This window comes from Oncorhynchus mykiss, chromosome 4 (genome assembly GCF_057628025.1).
Source record: "Oncorhynchus mykiss isolate SJ-2025 chromosome 4, ASM5762802v1, whole genome shotgun sequence".
Taxonomy (NCBI): domain Eukaryota; kingdom Metazoa; phylum Chordata; class Actinopteri; order Salmoniformes; family Salmonidae; genus Oncorhynchus; species Oncorhynchus mykiss.
Genome location: NC_143025.1, coordinates 28140653 through 28153226, shown reverse-complemented (window position 1 = coordinate 28153226; position 12574 = coordinate 28140653). Strand labels below are relative to the sequence as shown.

At 44.0% G+C, this 12574-nt stretch overlaps 1 pseudogene across 1 annotated transcript in view; it reads right to left on the bottom strand.

Annotated features, from left to right (window-relative positions):
* LOC110522769 (dynamin-2-like) overlaps positions 1-12574 on the bottom strand; it is a 43797-nt pseudogene that overhangs the window by 2823 nt on the left and 28400 nt on the right. The window contains exons 16-18 of the transcript XR_016495001.1: positions 2699-2861; positions 2400-2624; positions 2139-2340 (exon numbers count right to left, since the gene is read on the bottom strand). The product of XR_016495001.1 is annotated as a dynamin-2-like (transcript). The remainder of the gene's footprint in view (positions 1-2138; positions 2341-2399; positions 2625-2698; positions 2862-12574) is intronic.

The window sequence follows — 12574 nt, the reverse complement described above, 5'->3', positions numbered from 1 at the left end:
AAAAAATGTACAGCCCAAAAGCAGGGGAGGAATGAGTGGAGGAAGAGAAGTGGAAGAGCGGGGAGAAAGATATTACATTAGGAAAAATGGAAAGCAGTCAAACAAATCCATGCCAGGAGAAAGGGAGGTTGAGATGGAGAGAGAGAGAGAGAGAGGTGAGAAATAGAAAGGGTCTGTATACTGGGGTTGATAGGAAATAAATGAAAAACACATTTTCCAACAGACCCCCACCCCAGCTCAAATAACCTCTCTCTCTCTGCAGCCCAATGTTTAGCTGTGTGTGTGTGCGTGCCTGTGTGCATGCTTGAAGTACCACAGCATTACAGAATTTCAACAAATAGCAAATAAATCAAGTTGAACTTCAATAATAATAAGGTGGGTGCTTATATTTGTCCTATTTCACATACAAGTTGAAGTCGGAAGTTCACATACACCTTAGCCAAATACATTTAAACTCAGTTTTTCACAATTCCTGACATTTAATCCTAGTAAGAATTCCCTGTCTTAGGTTAGTTAGGATCCCCACTTTGAGAATGTGAAATGTCAGAATAATAGTAGAGAGAATGATTCATTTCAGCTTTTATTTATTTTATCACATTCACAGTGGGTCAGAAGTTTACATACACTCAATTAGTATTTGGTAGCATTGCCTTTAAATTGTTTAACTTGGGTCAAATGTTTCAGGTAGCCTTCCACAAGCTTCCCACAATAAATTGGGTGAATTTTGGCCCATTCCTCCTGACAGAGCTGGTGTAACTGAGTCAGGTTTATAGGCCTCCTTGCTCGCACACGCTTTTTCAGTTCTGCCCACAGATTTTCTATAGGATTGAGGTCAGGGCTTTGTGATTGCCACTCCAATACCTTGACTTTGTTGTCCTTGAGCCATTTTTTACCCCTTTTTCTCCCCAATTTTCGTGGTATCCAATTGTTAGTAGCTACTATCTTGTCTCATCGCTACAACTCCCATACGGGCTCGGGAGAGACGAAGGTTGAAAGTCATGCGTCCTCCGATACACAACCCAACCAAGACGCACTGCTTCTTAACACAGCGCGCATCCAACCCAGAAGCCAGCCGCACCAATGTGTCGGAGGAAACACCGTGCACCTGGCAACCCTGGTTAGCACGCACTGCGCCCGGCCCGCCACAGGAGTCGCTGGTGCGCGATGAGACAAGGACATCCCTACCGGCCAACCCCTCCCTAACCCGGATGACGCTAAGCCAATTGTGCGTTGCCCCACGGACCTCCCGGTCGCGGCCGGTTACGTCAGAGCCTGGACGCGAACCCAGAGTCTCTGGTGTCCTTAAGCCGTTTTGCCACAACTTTGGAAGTATGCTTGGGGTCATTGTCCATTTGGAAGACGCATTTGCAACCAAGCTTTAACTTCCTGACTGATGTCTTGAGATGTTGCTTCAATATATCCACATAATTTCCCTTCCTCATGACGCCATCTATTTTGTGAGGGGCACCAGTCCCTCCACCCCCCATGTCAAGCAAAAAGGCACTGAGCTTGAAAGTAGGCCTTGAAATACATACGCAGGTACACCTCCAATTGACTCAAATTATGTCAATTAGCCTATCAGAAACTTGTAAAGCCATGACATCATTTTCTGGAATTTCCAAGCTGTTTAAAGGCACAGTCAACTTAGTGTATGTAAACTTCTGACCCACTGGAATTGTGATAGAGTGAATTATATGTGAAATAATCTGTCTGTAAACAATTGTTGGAAAAATTACTTGTGTCATACACAAAGTAGATGTCCTAACCGACTTGCCAAAACTACAGTTTGTTAACAAGAAATTTGTGGAGTGGTTGAAAAATGAGATTTAATGACTCCAACCTAAGTGTATGTAAACTCCTGACTTCAACTGTATGTACTGTAAGTGTGTATTAATACACATGTGGGAATTGGAAATGTTTTTTTCATATCCCAACTCCCCGAGACAACCTCAGAGAGTGGGGTCACAGTCTGCCATTGTCAACAGCATCCCTGGAGCAATTAGGGTTAAGTGCTCTTCTCAAGGGAACGATTTTTCACCTTGTCAGTTCGGGGATTAGAACTAGTGACCTTTAGGTTACTGGCCCAACACTCTAACCTCTAGGCTACCTGCTTCCCCGAACATCGCCGTCATGGTTACCTGGGTACATTGGGGGGGCAATCTGATAAGTCTGCCTGGTGGAGACTGGTTGGTATCAGCGTTGTTGCTGGTTGGTCCATGAGGATGAGGTGCAGCACGGAGGAGACTAGTAACGTCATGGAGGTGGGGCCTCTGGTGGATGGTGGGGGCTCTGGGAGCAGAGGCTATATGCTTAGGAGCTAGAGCTGTAGAACTGTGAGACCTGAGGGAAGGTGGTTAGCGTTATTGATATGTGTGCACTCGTGTGTGTTTGTGTGTTACCTGCGGCTGGTCGAAGTGGCTCCATGCAGCCAGAAGGAGTCAACAGGAGGAGGTAGAGGAGTGGAGCAGGTGGAGGTAGAGATGTCTCCGATGATGGCCAGCGCCTCCAAGGCAGCGTGAGTCCTCAGTGCCTCCTCTCTCCCCTGGATACTCATCCATCAACACACACTTCTCTGTTAGAGAGTAGAGCTGCACCAGGAGGTCATTACGGATGCACTCCTTTACCTATGGAGAGAGGAGAGAGAGATGATATATTCCTTCACCAACAGAGAGTTATGAGGGGAGACTGCCGGACAGACACAGACCATGAGGTGCATGGCGGTCTTGGGCACGAGGTCTCTAATGGCTTTGTAAATGATGTTCATGTAGGAGTCCACCAGGTTCCCGGATGGTCTCTCCTTGACGCTCCAACTGAGGGTCCATAGAGAAACTATCACTAGAACCATTACTCTCCTTATCAACCTGGCACAGGAGAGAGAATGGGGGAGGGAGGGAAAGAGGGAGAGGCAGAGTTATAGAGAGGTCATGAGCAGATGAGCTGCATTTTTACAAAAAGATAGATTTAGGGTTGTATAAAATTGGATACTACCCCCCACTACATAACCTTCACTCCAAATCAAAACTCCAAACCTACAACCTTATCTTGGACAAATTACCTGGAAGGATTTATATCACTAAGGATTCTTACTGCCAAGGACTATCCAGCAAACTTTCTGACAAACCAGCAACCAGCAAAAGAAGCACAAAAGAAACCCGAAAATATATTCCAACCTGGAACTGAGTATGTAATGTTCAGTCGGAAGCTACTTCGAAATCTTAGAATGAAAAGAACATTACAATAATCTCTAGATGTTTCACTTTATAAAGACTGAATGCTAAGTTAAAAGGCTACCAATCTTGAAGAACAGACCCGGCTGCAACATTAATAACCACTGAAGTGTGAAGTAAGAGGTGTGAAGCCCCTGAGCCAAACAATGGCAGCAGAGTTCCTCCCCCACACAAATGCAGAAGCATCTTTGACCCCTTGCTCCATGGCTTCCCTCTGTGCAGAGGTCACCACAGTACAGTACCCCTTGGACATAAAAAAAAATGACAAGCCACAGAAAGAGTACAAAGAGAAGCTCCTCATGGACAATCCAGACACAATTTTTGTTGACTGCTACAAAAATCGGGAATGTAAGCAACTTAATCTTCAACACAGACCATCCCTGGGCATGGCACAGAGCTATGAGAGCACACTATCCCTCTTAAGAGAGAAGGTATTGGCGGACCCTGAGAAAGACCCCCTCTGTCAACCTGTACAAGAATGGAACAGTGGTGGTGCAGGGCAACTTCATACATTTCCAGAAAGGACTTCCACAAAATCAAAGCAAGAGCACGGCAGGAGAAGCTTTCTCTTGGTGACGAATCCCCCACCCCAAGCGAGTCTGAACTAGGGCTGTTACGGTGACCGTATTACCGCCAAATCGACAGTCACAAGTCATGAAGGCAGTCAAATTCCACCAGCTCTGATGCTGCTGATGGTCATTAGTAGCCTACCAAACTTGCTAACTGTCTGGTACTCAGCACTCTATTGTCCCGCTAATCACTCTGACATCAATGCAAATGTGATCGAAAATCGAATCCAATTTTATTGGTCACGTACACATGTTTAGCAGATGTTATTGCGGGTGCAGTGAAATGCTTGTGTTTCTAGGTACAACAGTGCAGTAATATCTAACAATTTCACAACAATGCACACACATCTAAGGAATGGAATTGAGAATATATAAATATTTGGATGAGCAATGTCAGAGTGGCATAGACTAAGATACAGTAGAATAGAATACAGTATATACACTGCTCAAAAAAATAAAGGGAACACTTAAACAACACAATGTAACTCCAAGTCAATCACACTTCTGTGAAATCAAACTGTCCACTTAGGAAGCAACACTGATTGACAATACATTTCACATGCTGTTGTGCAAATGGAATAGACAACAGGTGGATATTATAGGCAATTAGCAAGACACCCCCAATAAAGGAGTGGTTCTGCAGGTGGAGACCACAGACCACTTCTCAGTTCCTATGCTTCCTGGCTGATGTTTTGGTCACTTTTGAATGCTGGCGGTGCTTTCACTCTAGTGGTAGCATGAGACGGAGTCTACAACCCACACAAGTGGCTCAGGTAGTGCAGCTCATCCAGGATGGCACATCAATGTGTGCTGTGGCAAGAAGGTTTGCTGTGTCTGTCAGTGTAGTGTCCAGAGCATGGAGGCGCTACCAGGAGACAGGCCAGTACATCAGGAGACGTGGAGGAGGCCGTAGGAGGGCAACAACCCAGCAGCAGGACCGCTACCTCCGCCTTTGTGCAAGGAGGAGCACTGCCAGAGCCCTGCAAAATGACCTCCAGCAGGCCACAAATGTGCATGTGTCTGCTCAAACGGTCAGAAACAGACTCCATGAGGGTGGTATGAGGGCCCGACGTCCACAGGTGGGGGTTGTGCTTACAGCCCAACACTGTGCAGGACGTTTGGCATTTGCCAGAGAACACCAAGATTGGCAAATTCACCACTGGTGCCCTGTGCTCTTCACAGATGAAAGCAGGTTCACACTGAGCACGTGACAGACGTGACAGTCTGGAGACGCCGTGGAGAACGTTCTGCTGCCTGCAACATCCTCCAGCATTTGGCGGTGGGTCAGTCATGGTGTGGGGTGGCATTTCTTTGGGGGGCCGCACAGCCCTCCATGTGCTCGCCAGAGGTAGCCTGACTGCCATTAGGTACCGAGATGAGATCCTCAGACCCCTTGTGAGACCATATGCTGGTGCGGTTGGCCCTGGGTTCCTCCTAATGCAAGACAAAGCTAGACCTCATGTGGCTGGAGTGTGTCAGCAGTTCCTGCAAGAGGAAGGCATTGATGCTATGGACTGGCCAGCCCGTTCCCCAGACCTGAATCCAATTGAGCACATCTGGGACATCATGTCTCGCTCCATCCACCAACACCACGTTGCACCACAGACTGTCCAGGGGTTGGCGGATGCTTTAGTCCAGGTCTGGGAGGAGATCCCTCAGGAGACCATCCGCCACCTCATCAGGAGCATGCCCAGGCGTTGTAGGGAGGTCATACAGGCACGTGGAGGCCACACACACTACTGAGCCTCATTTTGATCAACCTGTAGTGTGGTTTTCCACTTTAATTTTGAGTGTGACCCCAAATCCAGACCTCCATGGGTTGACAAATTTGATTTCCATTGATCAGTTTTGTGTGATTTTGTTGTCAGCACATTCAACTATGTAAATAAAAAAGTATTTAATAAGAATATTTCATTCATTCAGATCTAGGATGTGTTATTTTAGTGTTTCCTTTATTTTTTTGAGCAGTGTACATATGAGATGAGCAATGCAAAATTGCAGCAGCATCTAATGTGCTAGTGATGACTATTTAACAGTCTGACGGCCTTGAGATAGAAGCTGTTTTTCAGTATCTCGGTCCCAGCTTTGATGCACCTGTACTGACCTCACCTTCTGGGGTTGAAGAGGTGCTGTTGCACCTTCTTCACCACACTGTTTGTGTGGGTGGACCATTTCAGTTTGTCAGTGATCTGTACTCCGAGGAACTTTCCACCTTCTCCACTGCAGTCCCATCGATATGGATAGGGGGGTGCTTCCTCTGCTGTTTCCTGAAGTCCACGATCAGCTCCTTTGTTTTGTTGACGTTGATGAGAGGTTATTTCTGGCACCACACTCCCAGAGCCCTCACCTCATCCCTGTAGGTTGTCTCGTCATTGTTGGTAATCCGGCCTACTACTGTTGTGTCGTCTGCAAACTTGATGATTGAGTTGGAGGCGTGTGTGGCCATACAGTCATGGATGAACAGGGAGTGCAGGAGGGGGCTGAGCATGCACCCTTGTGGGGCCCCAGTGTTGAGGATCATCAAAGTGGAGGTGTTGTTTCCTACCTTCACCACCTGGGGGTGGCCTGTCAGGAAGAAAAGGACCCAGTTGCACAGGGTGGGGTTCAGACCCAGGGCCTTGAGCTTAATGATGAGCTTGGTGGGTACTATGGTGTTGAATGCTGAGCTATAGTCAATGAACAGCATTCTTATGAAGGTATTCCTCTTGTCCAGATGGGATATGGCAGTGTAATGGCGATTGCATCGTCTGTGGATCTATTGTGGTGATATGATCCCTGACTAGTCTTTCAAAGCACTTCATGAAGTGAGTTAGTCATTTAGTTCAGTTATCTTTGCTTTCTGGGTACAGGAACAATGGTGGCCATCTTGAAGCATGTGGGGACAGCATACTGGGATACTGAGAGATTGAATATGTCCATAAACACTAGCCAGCTGGTCTGCGCATGCTCTGAGGACACGGCTAGGCATGCCGTCTGGGCTGGCAGCCTTGCGAGGGTTAACACGCTTAAATGTCTTACTCACGTCGGCCATGGAGAACGAGAGCCCACAGTCCTTGGTAGCGGGCCGCGTCGGTGGCACTGGGTTATCTTCAAAAAGGGTGGAAACAAGATGTCGGTGTCCACGATGTGGCTGGTTTTCCTTTTGTAGTCTGTGATTGTCTGTAGACCCTGCCACATTCGTCTCATATCTGAGCCATTGTGACTTCACTTTGTCTCTATACTGACGTTTTGCCTGTTTGATTGCATTACGGAGGGAAAAACTACATTGTTTGTATTCGGCCAAATTCCCAGTCACCTTGCCATCATTAAATGCAGTGGTTCGAGCTTTCAGTTTTGCACGAATGCTGCCATCTATCCTCGATTTCTGGTTAGGGTAGGTGATAATAGTCACAGTGGGCACAACATCTCCTATTCACTTCCTGATAAACTCAGTCACCGTATCAGTGTATTCGTCAATGTTATTCTCGGAGGCTACCCGGAAAATATCCCAGTCCGAGTGATCAAAACAAGGGTAGATTCTGATTGGTCAGACCAGCGGTGAATAGTCCTTAGCACGGGTACTTCCTATTTAAGTTTCTGCCTATGTGAAGGGAGGAGCAAAATGGAGTCGTGATCAGATTTGCCAAAAGGAGGGCCTTAAAGGCATCCCAGAAGTTGGAGCAGCAGTGATCGAGTGTTTTAGCAGCGCAAGTACCAGTCAATGTGTTGATAGAACTTCGGTAGTGTTTTCCTCAAATTTGCTTTGTTAAAATCCCCAGCTACAATAAATGCGGTCTCAGGATATGTGGTTTCCAGTTTTCATAGGGTCCAGTGAAGTTCTTTGAGGACCATTGTGGTATCGGCTTGAGGGGGAATATACATGGCCGTGACTATAACCAAAGATAATTCTCTTTGGAGGTAATACGGTCGGCATTTGATTGTGAGGTATTCTAGGTTTGGGTGAACAAAAGGACTTGAGTGTTATCACAATCACACCATGGGTAGTTAATCATGAACCATACACCCCCTCCCTTCTTCTTCCCGGAGAGATATTTATTCTGTGAAATATAGTATGTTACAATCCCTGATGTCTCTCTGGAAGGAAATCCTCACCATGAGCTCATCAATTTTATTATCCAGAGACTGAACATTAGCGAGTAATATACTCGGAAGCGGTGGGTGGTGTACGCACCTTCTGAGTCGGACTAGAAGTCCACTCTGAGTAACTCTTCTCCGCCGGCAGTATTTTGGATCAGCCTCTGGAATTAGTTCAATTGCCCTAGGGGGTACGAACAAAGGATCCGATTCGGGAAAGTCGTATTCCTGGTATTAATGCTGGTGAGTTACCGCCACTCTGATATCCAAAAGTTCTTCCCGGCTGTATGTAATAACACAAAACAAATTCTGATAATATAAGAAATGACACGGAAAAAACAAAATACTGCAAAGTTGCCTAGGGGCGAGAAGCACGGCTGCCCTATCTATCGCGCCTTTAAACTGCTTGCTGTTTAATGGTGCCGATACACTTAATGAGAGCCCATGAGCGCAACATTTCTATAGTCTATGCAATTATGTGAGAAAACAGAGTGATGGCCTATAATAAAAAGAGGGGGATCCCATCAGCTTTCTATAGGTTAGGCCTACTATATGTATTTCTCAACTTTCCTAATATTAAGCACATTGCTTTTCTTTACAACACGAGTATAGCCTACCTCAAAACAAATTTCACACGTGACCGACTGGCTCGATTCGGTCTTATGTGGCAAAATTTGAAATTGTGTTTTTTACATTTACATAATTAGAAAATGGTATACCATACACTATAGTTGAGGAACATTGTGAAAGTAATTATGCTTTGAAAGATGATGAACTTGAAAATGTCCCTTGAATGTTTTCGGACACCTAACGGAGAGCTCTTCTTTGTCTACACCCATTCAGCATCGTTCAGACCCTCTAAATCCTTAAAGAGATGGGTGGCGTTAAGGATTCACATGTGAGGCCATGTACAAAACAACCAAAGCTTTCAAAAGGCTGGTTTATACTACGGGTGGGTTCGTAAATTTAATCTGGAGAGCCAGAGTGTGCCCGTTCATAAACTCAGAGCATTGTCAGATTGTCCGTACGTAAATTCTGTGTTTCGCTCTCTGAGCGCTCAGAGTGCACACTGGACGCTCTGGCCGAGCAGTAGAGTTGATTCAAGCGTTCAGACCTAACGACAGCACCCAAGCTAATTGGCTAGCTTGCTAGCTTCTTCCAGACACAAATGAGAGAACAGCTCACTCTGACGATTTTACCCGCCCTAGTAGAGCTGGTTAGGCTGTTTTGATGTTATCCAGAGCATTGCTGACTGCAACTGTGTTGCTGGCAACATTTTAATTATGCTTCTTTGCCAACGTTTACTGACACCGAACATATTCAACGGGCGTTGAGCTTACGTATATTCATCAGTTATTCGGCGTTCTGGCACACTCAGATGAGAGTGCTCTGAAATCACAGCAGATAGCCAGAGCAAATTTACCGGCTACGTCTATCGACAGTTGTGAACATTCTATTGAAATGGTTAATTGAATAGTAGTGGAGTATTTTGTTTAGACATGTAGCTAGCTAGCTAGCTAAACAATATATTTTCCAGTACACGTGTTATGCATCTCAGAATAGTAAGCAGAATCAATATATGGTTAACCATGAAACGTGTGAGCAGAATGTAAGCAGAATAAACACAGTCCTAGCCATTCTGGGTCATGCCTGGTCTTGTGAAGGCCATTGGACAGGCACATTGGTTAATCCGTTATAGGGACCATTAGACATGCACCTGTATTAGGAAGGTATGTTAGTATTAATTAAGTACTATTAGACATGCACCTGTATTAGGAACATATGTATGTATTATTGTTTGCACTGGTACTATGGTGACACCACCAATATCATCTAAAATGAGCATAAATAAGTCAGAAGTGGGCGTAAACAAGTCAGAAGTGAGACTGGAATATAATGCTGGCGAAAGGCTAAATGGTATTAATAATTTACATAAAGAGGAGTGACTACGTATGTTATGTAAGGGTAAAATTGTATAAAAGGAGAGTGCTGAGACTGGAAAGATCAGTTAGTCCATGGGCCAGCTTGGCTTGTTACTTTGTAATAAAGTATATTTGAATTCTCAAGTTCTGGTATCTGAGAAATATTATTGGGCCAATATTTCTACAACATGAACCATAATCCCAGCTAACCAACCAGGTTCAATGTTAGCTAGCTAACATCAAGCTATAACTAGCAATGCAAATGGCTCTGAGATACAAATAATATAATTACACAGATGACACACGTAAAGGTTAGCTAGCGTGTCACCCAGCTCGCTAGCTAACAGTACACTAACTTGAAATAAAAATGACTTTCAAACAAAATTAGAAACGTGTAATATCTTAGCTAGACTATTTTACCAGTATACAGTGGAAGTCGTAAGATTACATACACTTAGGTTGGAGTCATTAAAACACATTTTTCAACCACTCCCCAAATTTCTTTTTAACAAACTATACTTTTGGCAAGTCGGTTAGGACATCTACTTTGTGCCTGACAATTGTTTACAGACAGATTATTTCACTTATAATTCACTATATCACAATTCCAGTGGGTCAGAAGTTTACATACACTAAGTTGACTGTGCCTTTAAACAGCTTAGAAAATTTGAGTCAATTGGAGGTGTACCTGTGTATGTATTTCAAGGCCTACCTTCAAACTCAGTGCCTCTTTGCTTGACATCATGGGAAAATCAAAAGAAATCAGCCAAGACCTCAGAAAAAAATTGTAGACCTCCACAAGTCTGGTTTATCATTGGGAGCAATTTCCAAACACCTGAAGGTACCACGTTCATCTGTACAAACAATAGTATAAACACCATGGCACACAACCGTGTGGTGCAAAAAAAAAAAAGTGCAAATCAATCCCAGAACAACAGCAAAGGACCTTGTAAAGATGCTGGAGGAAACAGGTACAAAAGTATCTATATCCACAGTAAAACGAGTCCCATATTGACAAAACCTGAAAGGCCTCTCAGCAAGGAAGAAGCCACTGCTCCAAAACAGCCATAAAAAAACAGACTATGGTTTGCAACTGCACATGGAGACATGTCCTCTGGTCTGATGAAACAAAAATAGAACTGTTTGGCCATAATGACCATCGTTATGTTTGGAGGAAAAAGGGTGGAGGCTTGCAAGCCGAAGAACACCATCCCAACCGTGAAGCACAGGGGTGGCAGCATCATGTTGTTGGGGTGCTTTGCTGCAGGAGGGACTGGTGCACTTCACAAAATAGATGGCATCATGAGGTTGGAAAATATGTGGCTATATTGAAGCAACATCTCAAGACATCAGTCAGGAAGTTAAAGCTTGGTTGCAAATGGGTCTTCCAAATGGACAGTGACCCCAAGCATACTTCCAAAGTTGTGGCAAAATGGCTTAAGGACAACAAAGTTAAGGTATTGGAGTGGCCATCACAAAGCCCTGACCTCAATCCTATAGAAACATTTGGGCCGAACTGAAAAAGTGTGTGTGAGCATGGAGGCCTACAAGCCTGACTCATTTACACCAGCTCTGTCAGGAGGAATGGGCCAAAATGTACCCAACTTATTGTGGAAAGCTTGTGGGAGGCTACCTGAAATGTTTGACCCAAGTTTTAATCAATTTAAAGGCAATATTACCAAATACTAAATTAGTGTATGTAAACGTCTGACCCACTGGGAATGTGATGAAAGAAATAAAAGCTGAAATGAATCGTTCTCTCTGCTATTATTCTGACATTTCACATTCTTCAAAAATAAAGTGGTGATCCTAACATACCTAAGACTGGGAATTTTTACTAGGATTAAAGGACTTGTGAAAAACTGAGTTTAAATGTATTTGGCTAAGGTGTATGTAAACTTCCGACTTCAACTGAACATATCAAATACAAATCTTAGAATCAACTATTAAAGATTACCAGAACCCATTGGATTCTCCAATTACATTGAATGAACTACAGGACAAAATACAAATCCTCCAACCCAAAAAAAGCCTGTGGTGTTGATGTATCCTAAATTAAATTATAAATATACAAACCACACATTCCAATTGCCTATACTTAAATTTAACATCATTCTCGTCTCCACTTTATTGGATTGATCACTCCTTGGTTCCAAATTTTGGGGAAGATGCCAGAGTTGAAGATGATTACCGCAATCCACAAAAGTGGAGACAAATTTGACCCCAATAACTACTGTGGGATATGCGTCAATGGCAACCTTTGGAAAATCCTCAGCATTATCAAATCAAATCAAATTTTATTTGTCACATACACATGGTTAGCAGATGTTAATGCGAGTGTAGCGAAATGCTTGTGCTTCTAGTTCCGACAATGCAGTAATGACCAACAAGTAATCTAACTAACAATTCCAAAACGACTGTCTTATACACAGTGTAAGGGGATAAATAATATGTACATAATGATATATGAATGAGTGATGGTACAGAGCAGCATAGGCAGGATACAGTAGATGGTATCGAGTACAGTATATACATGAGGTGAGTATGTAAACAAAGTGGCATAGTTAAAGTGGCTAGTGATACATGTATTACATAAGGATGCAGTCGATGATATAGAGTACAGTATATACGTATGCATATGAGATGAATAATGTAGGGTAAGTAACATTATATAAGGTAGCATTGTTTAAAGTGGCTAGTGATACATTTACATCATTTCCCATCAATTCCCATTATTAAAGTGGCTGGAGTTGTGTCAGTGTCAGTGTGTTGGCAGCAGCCA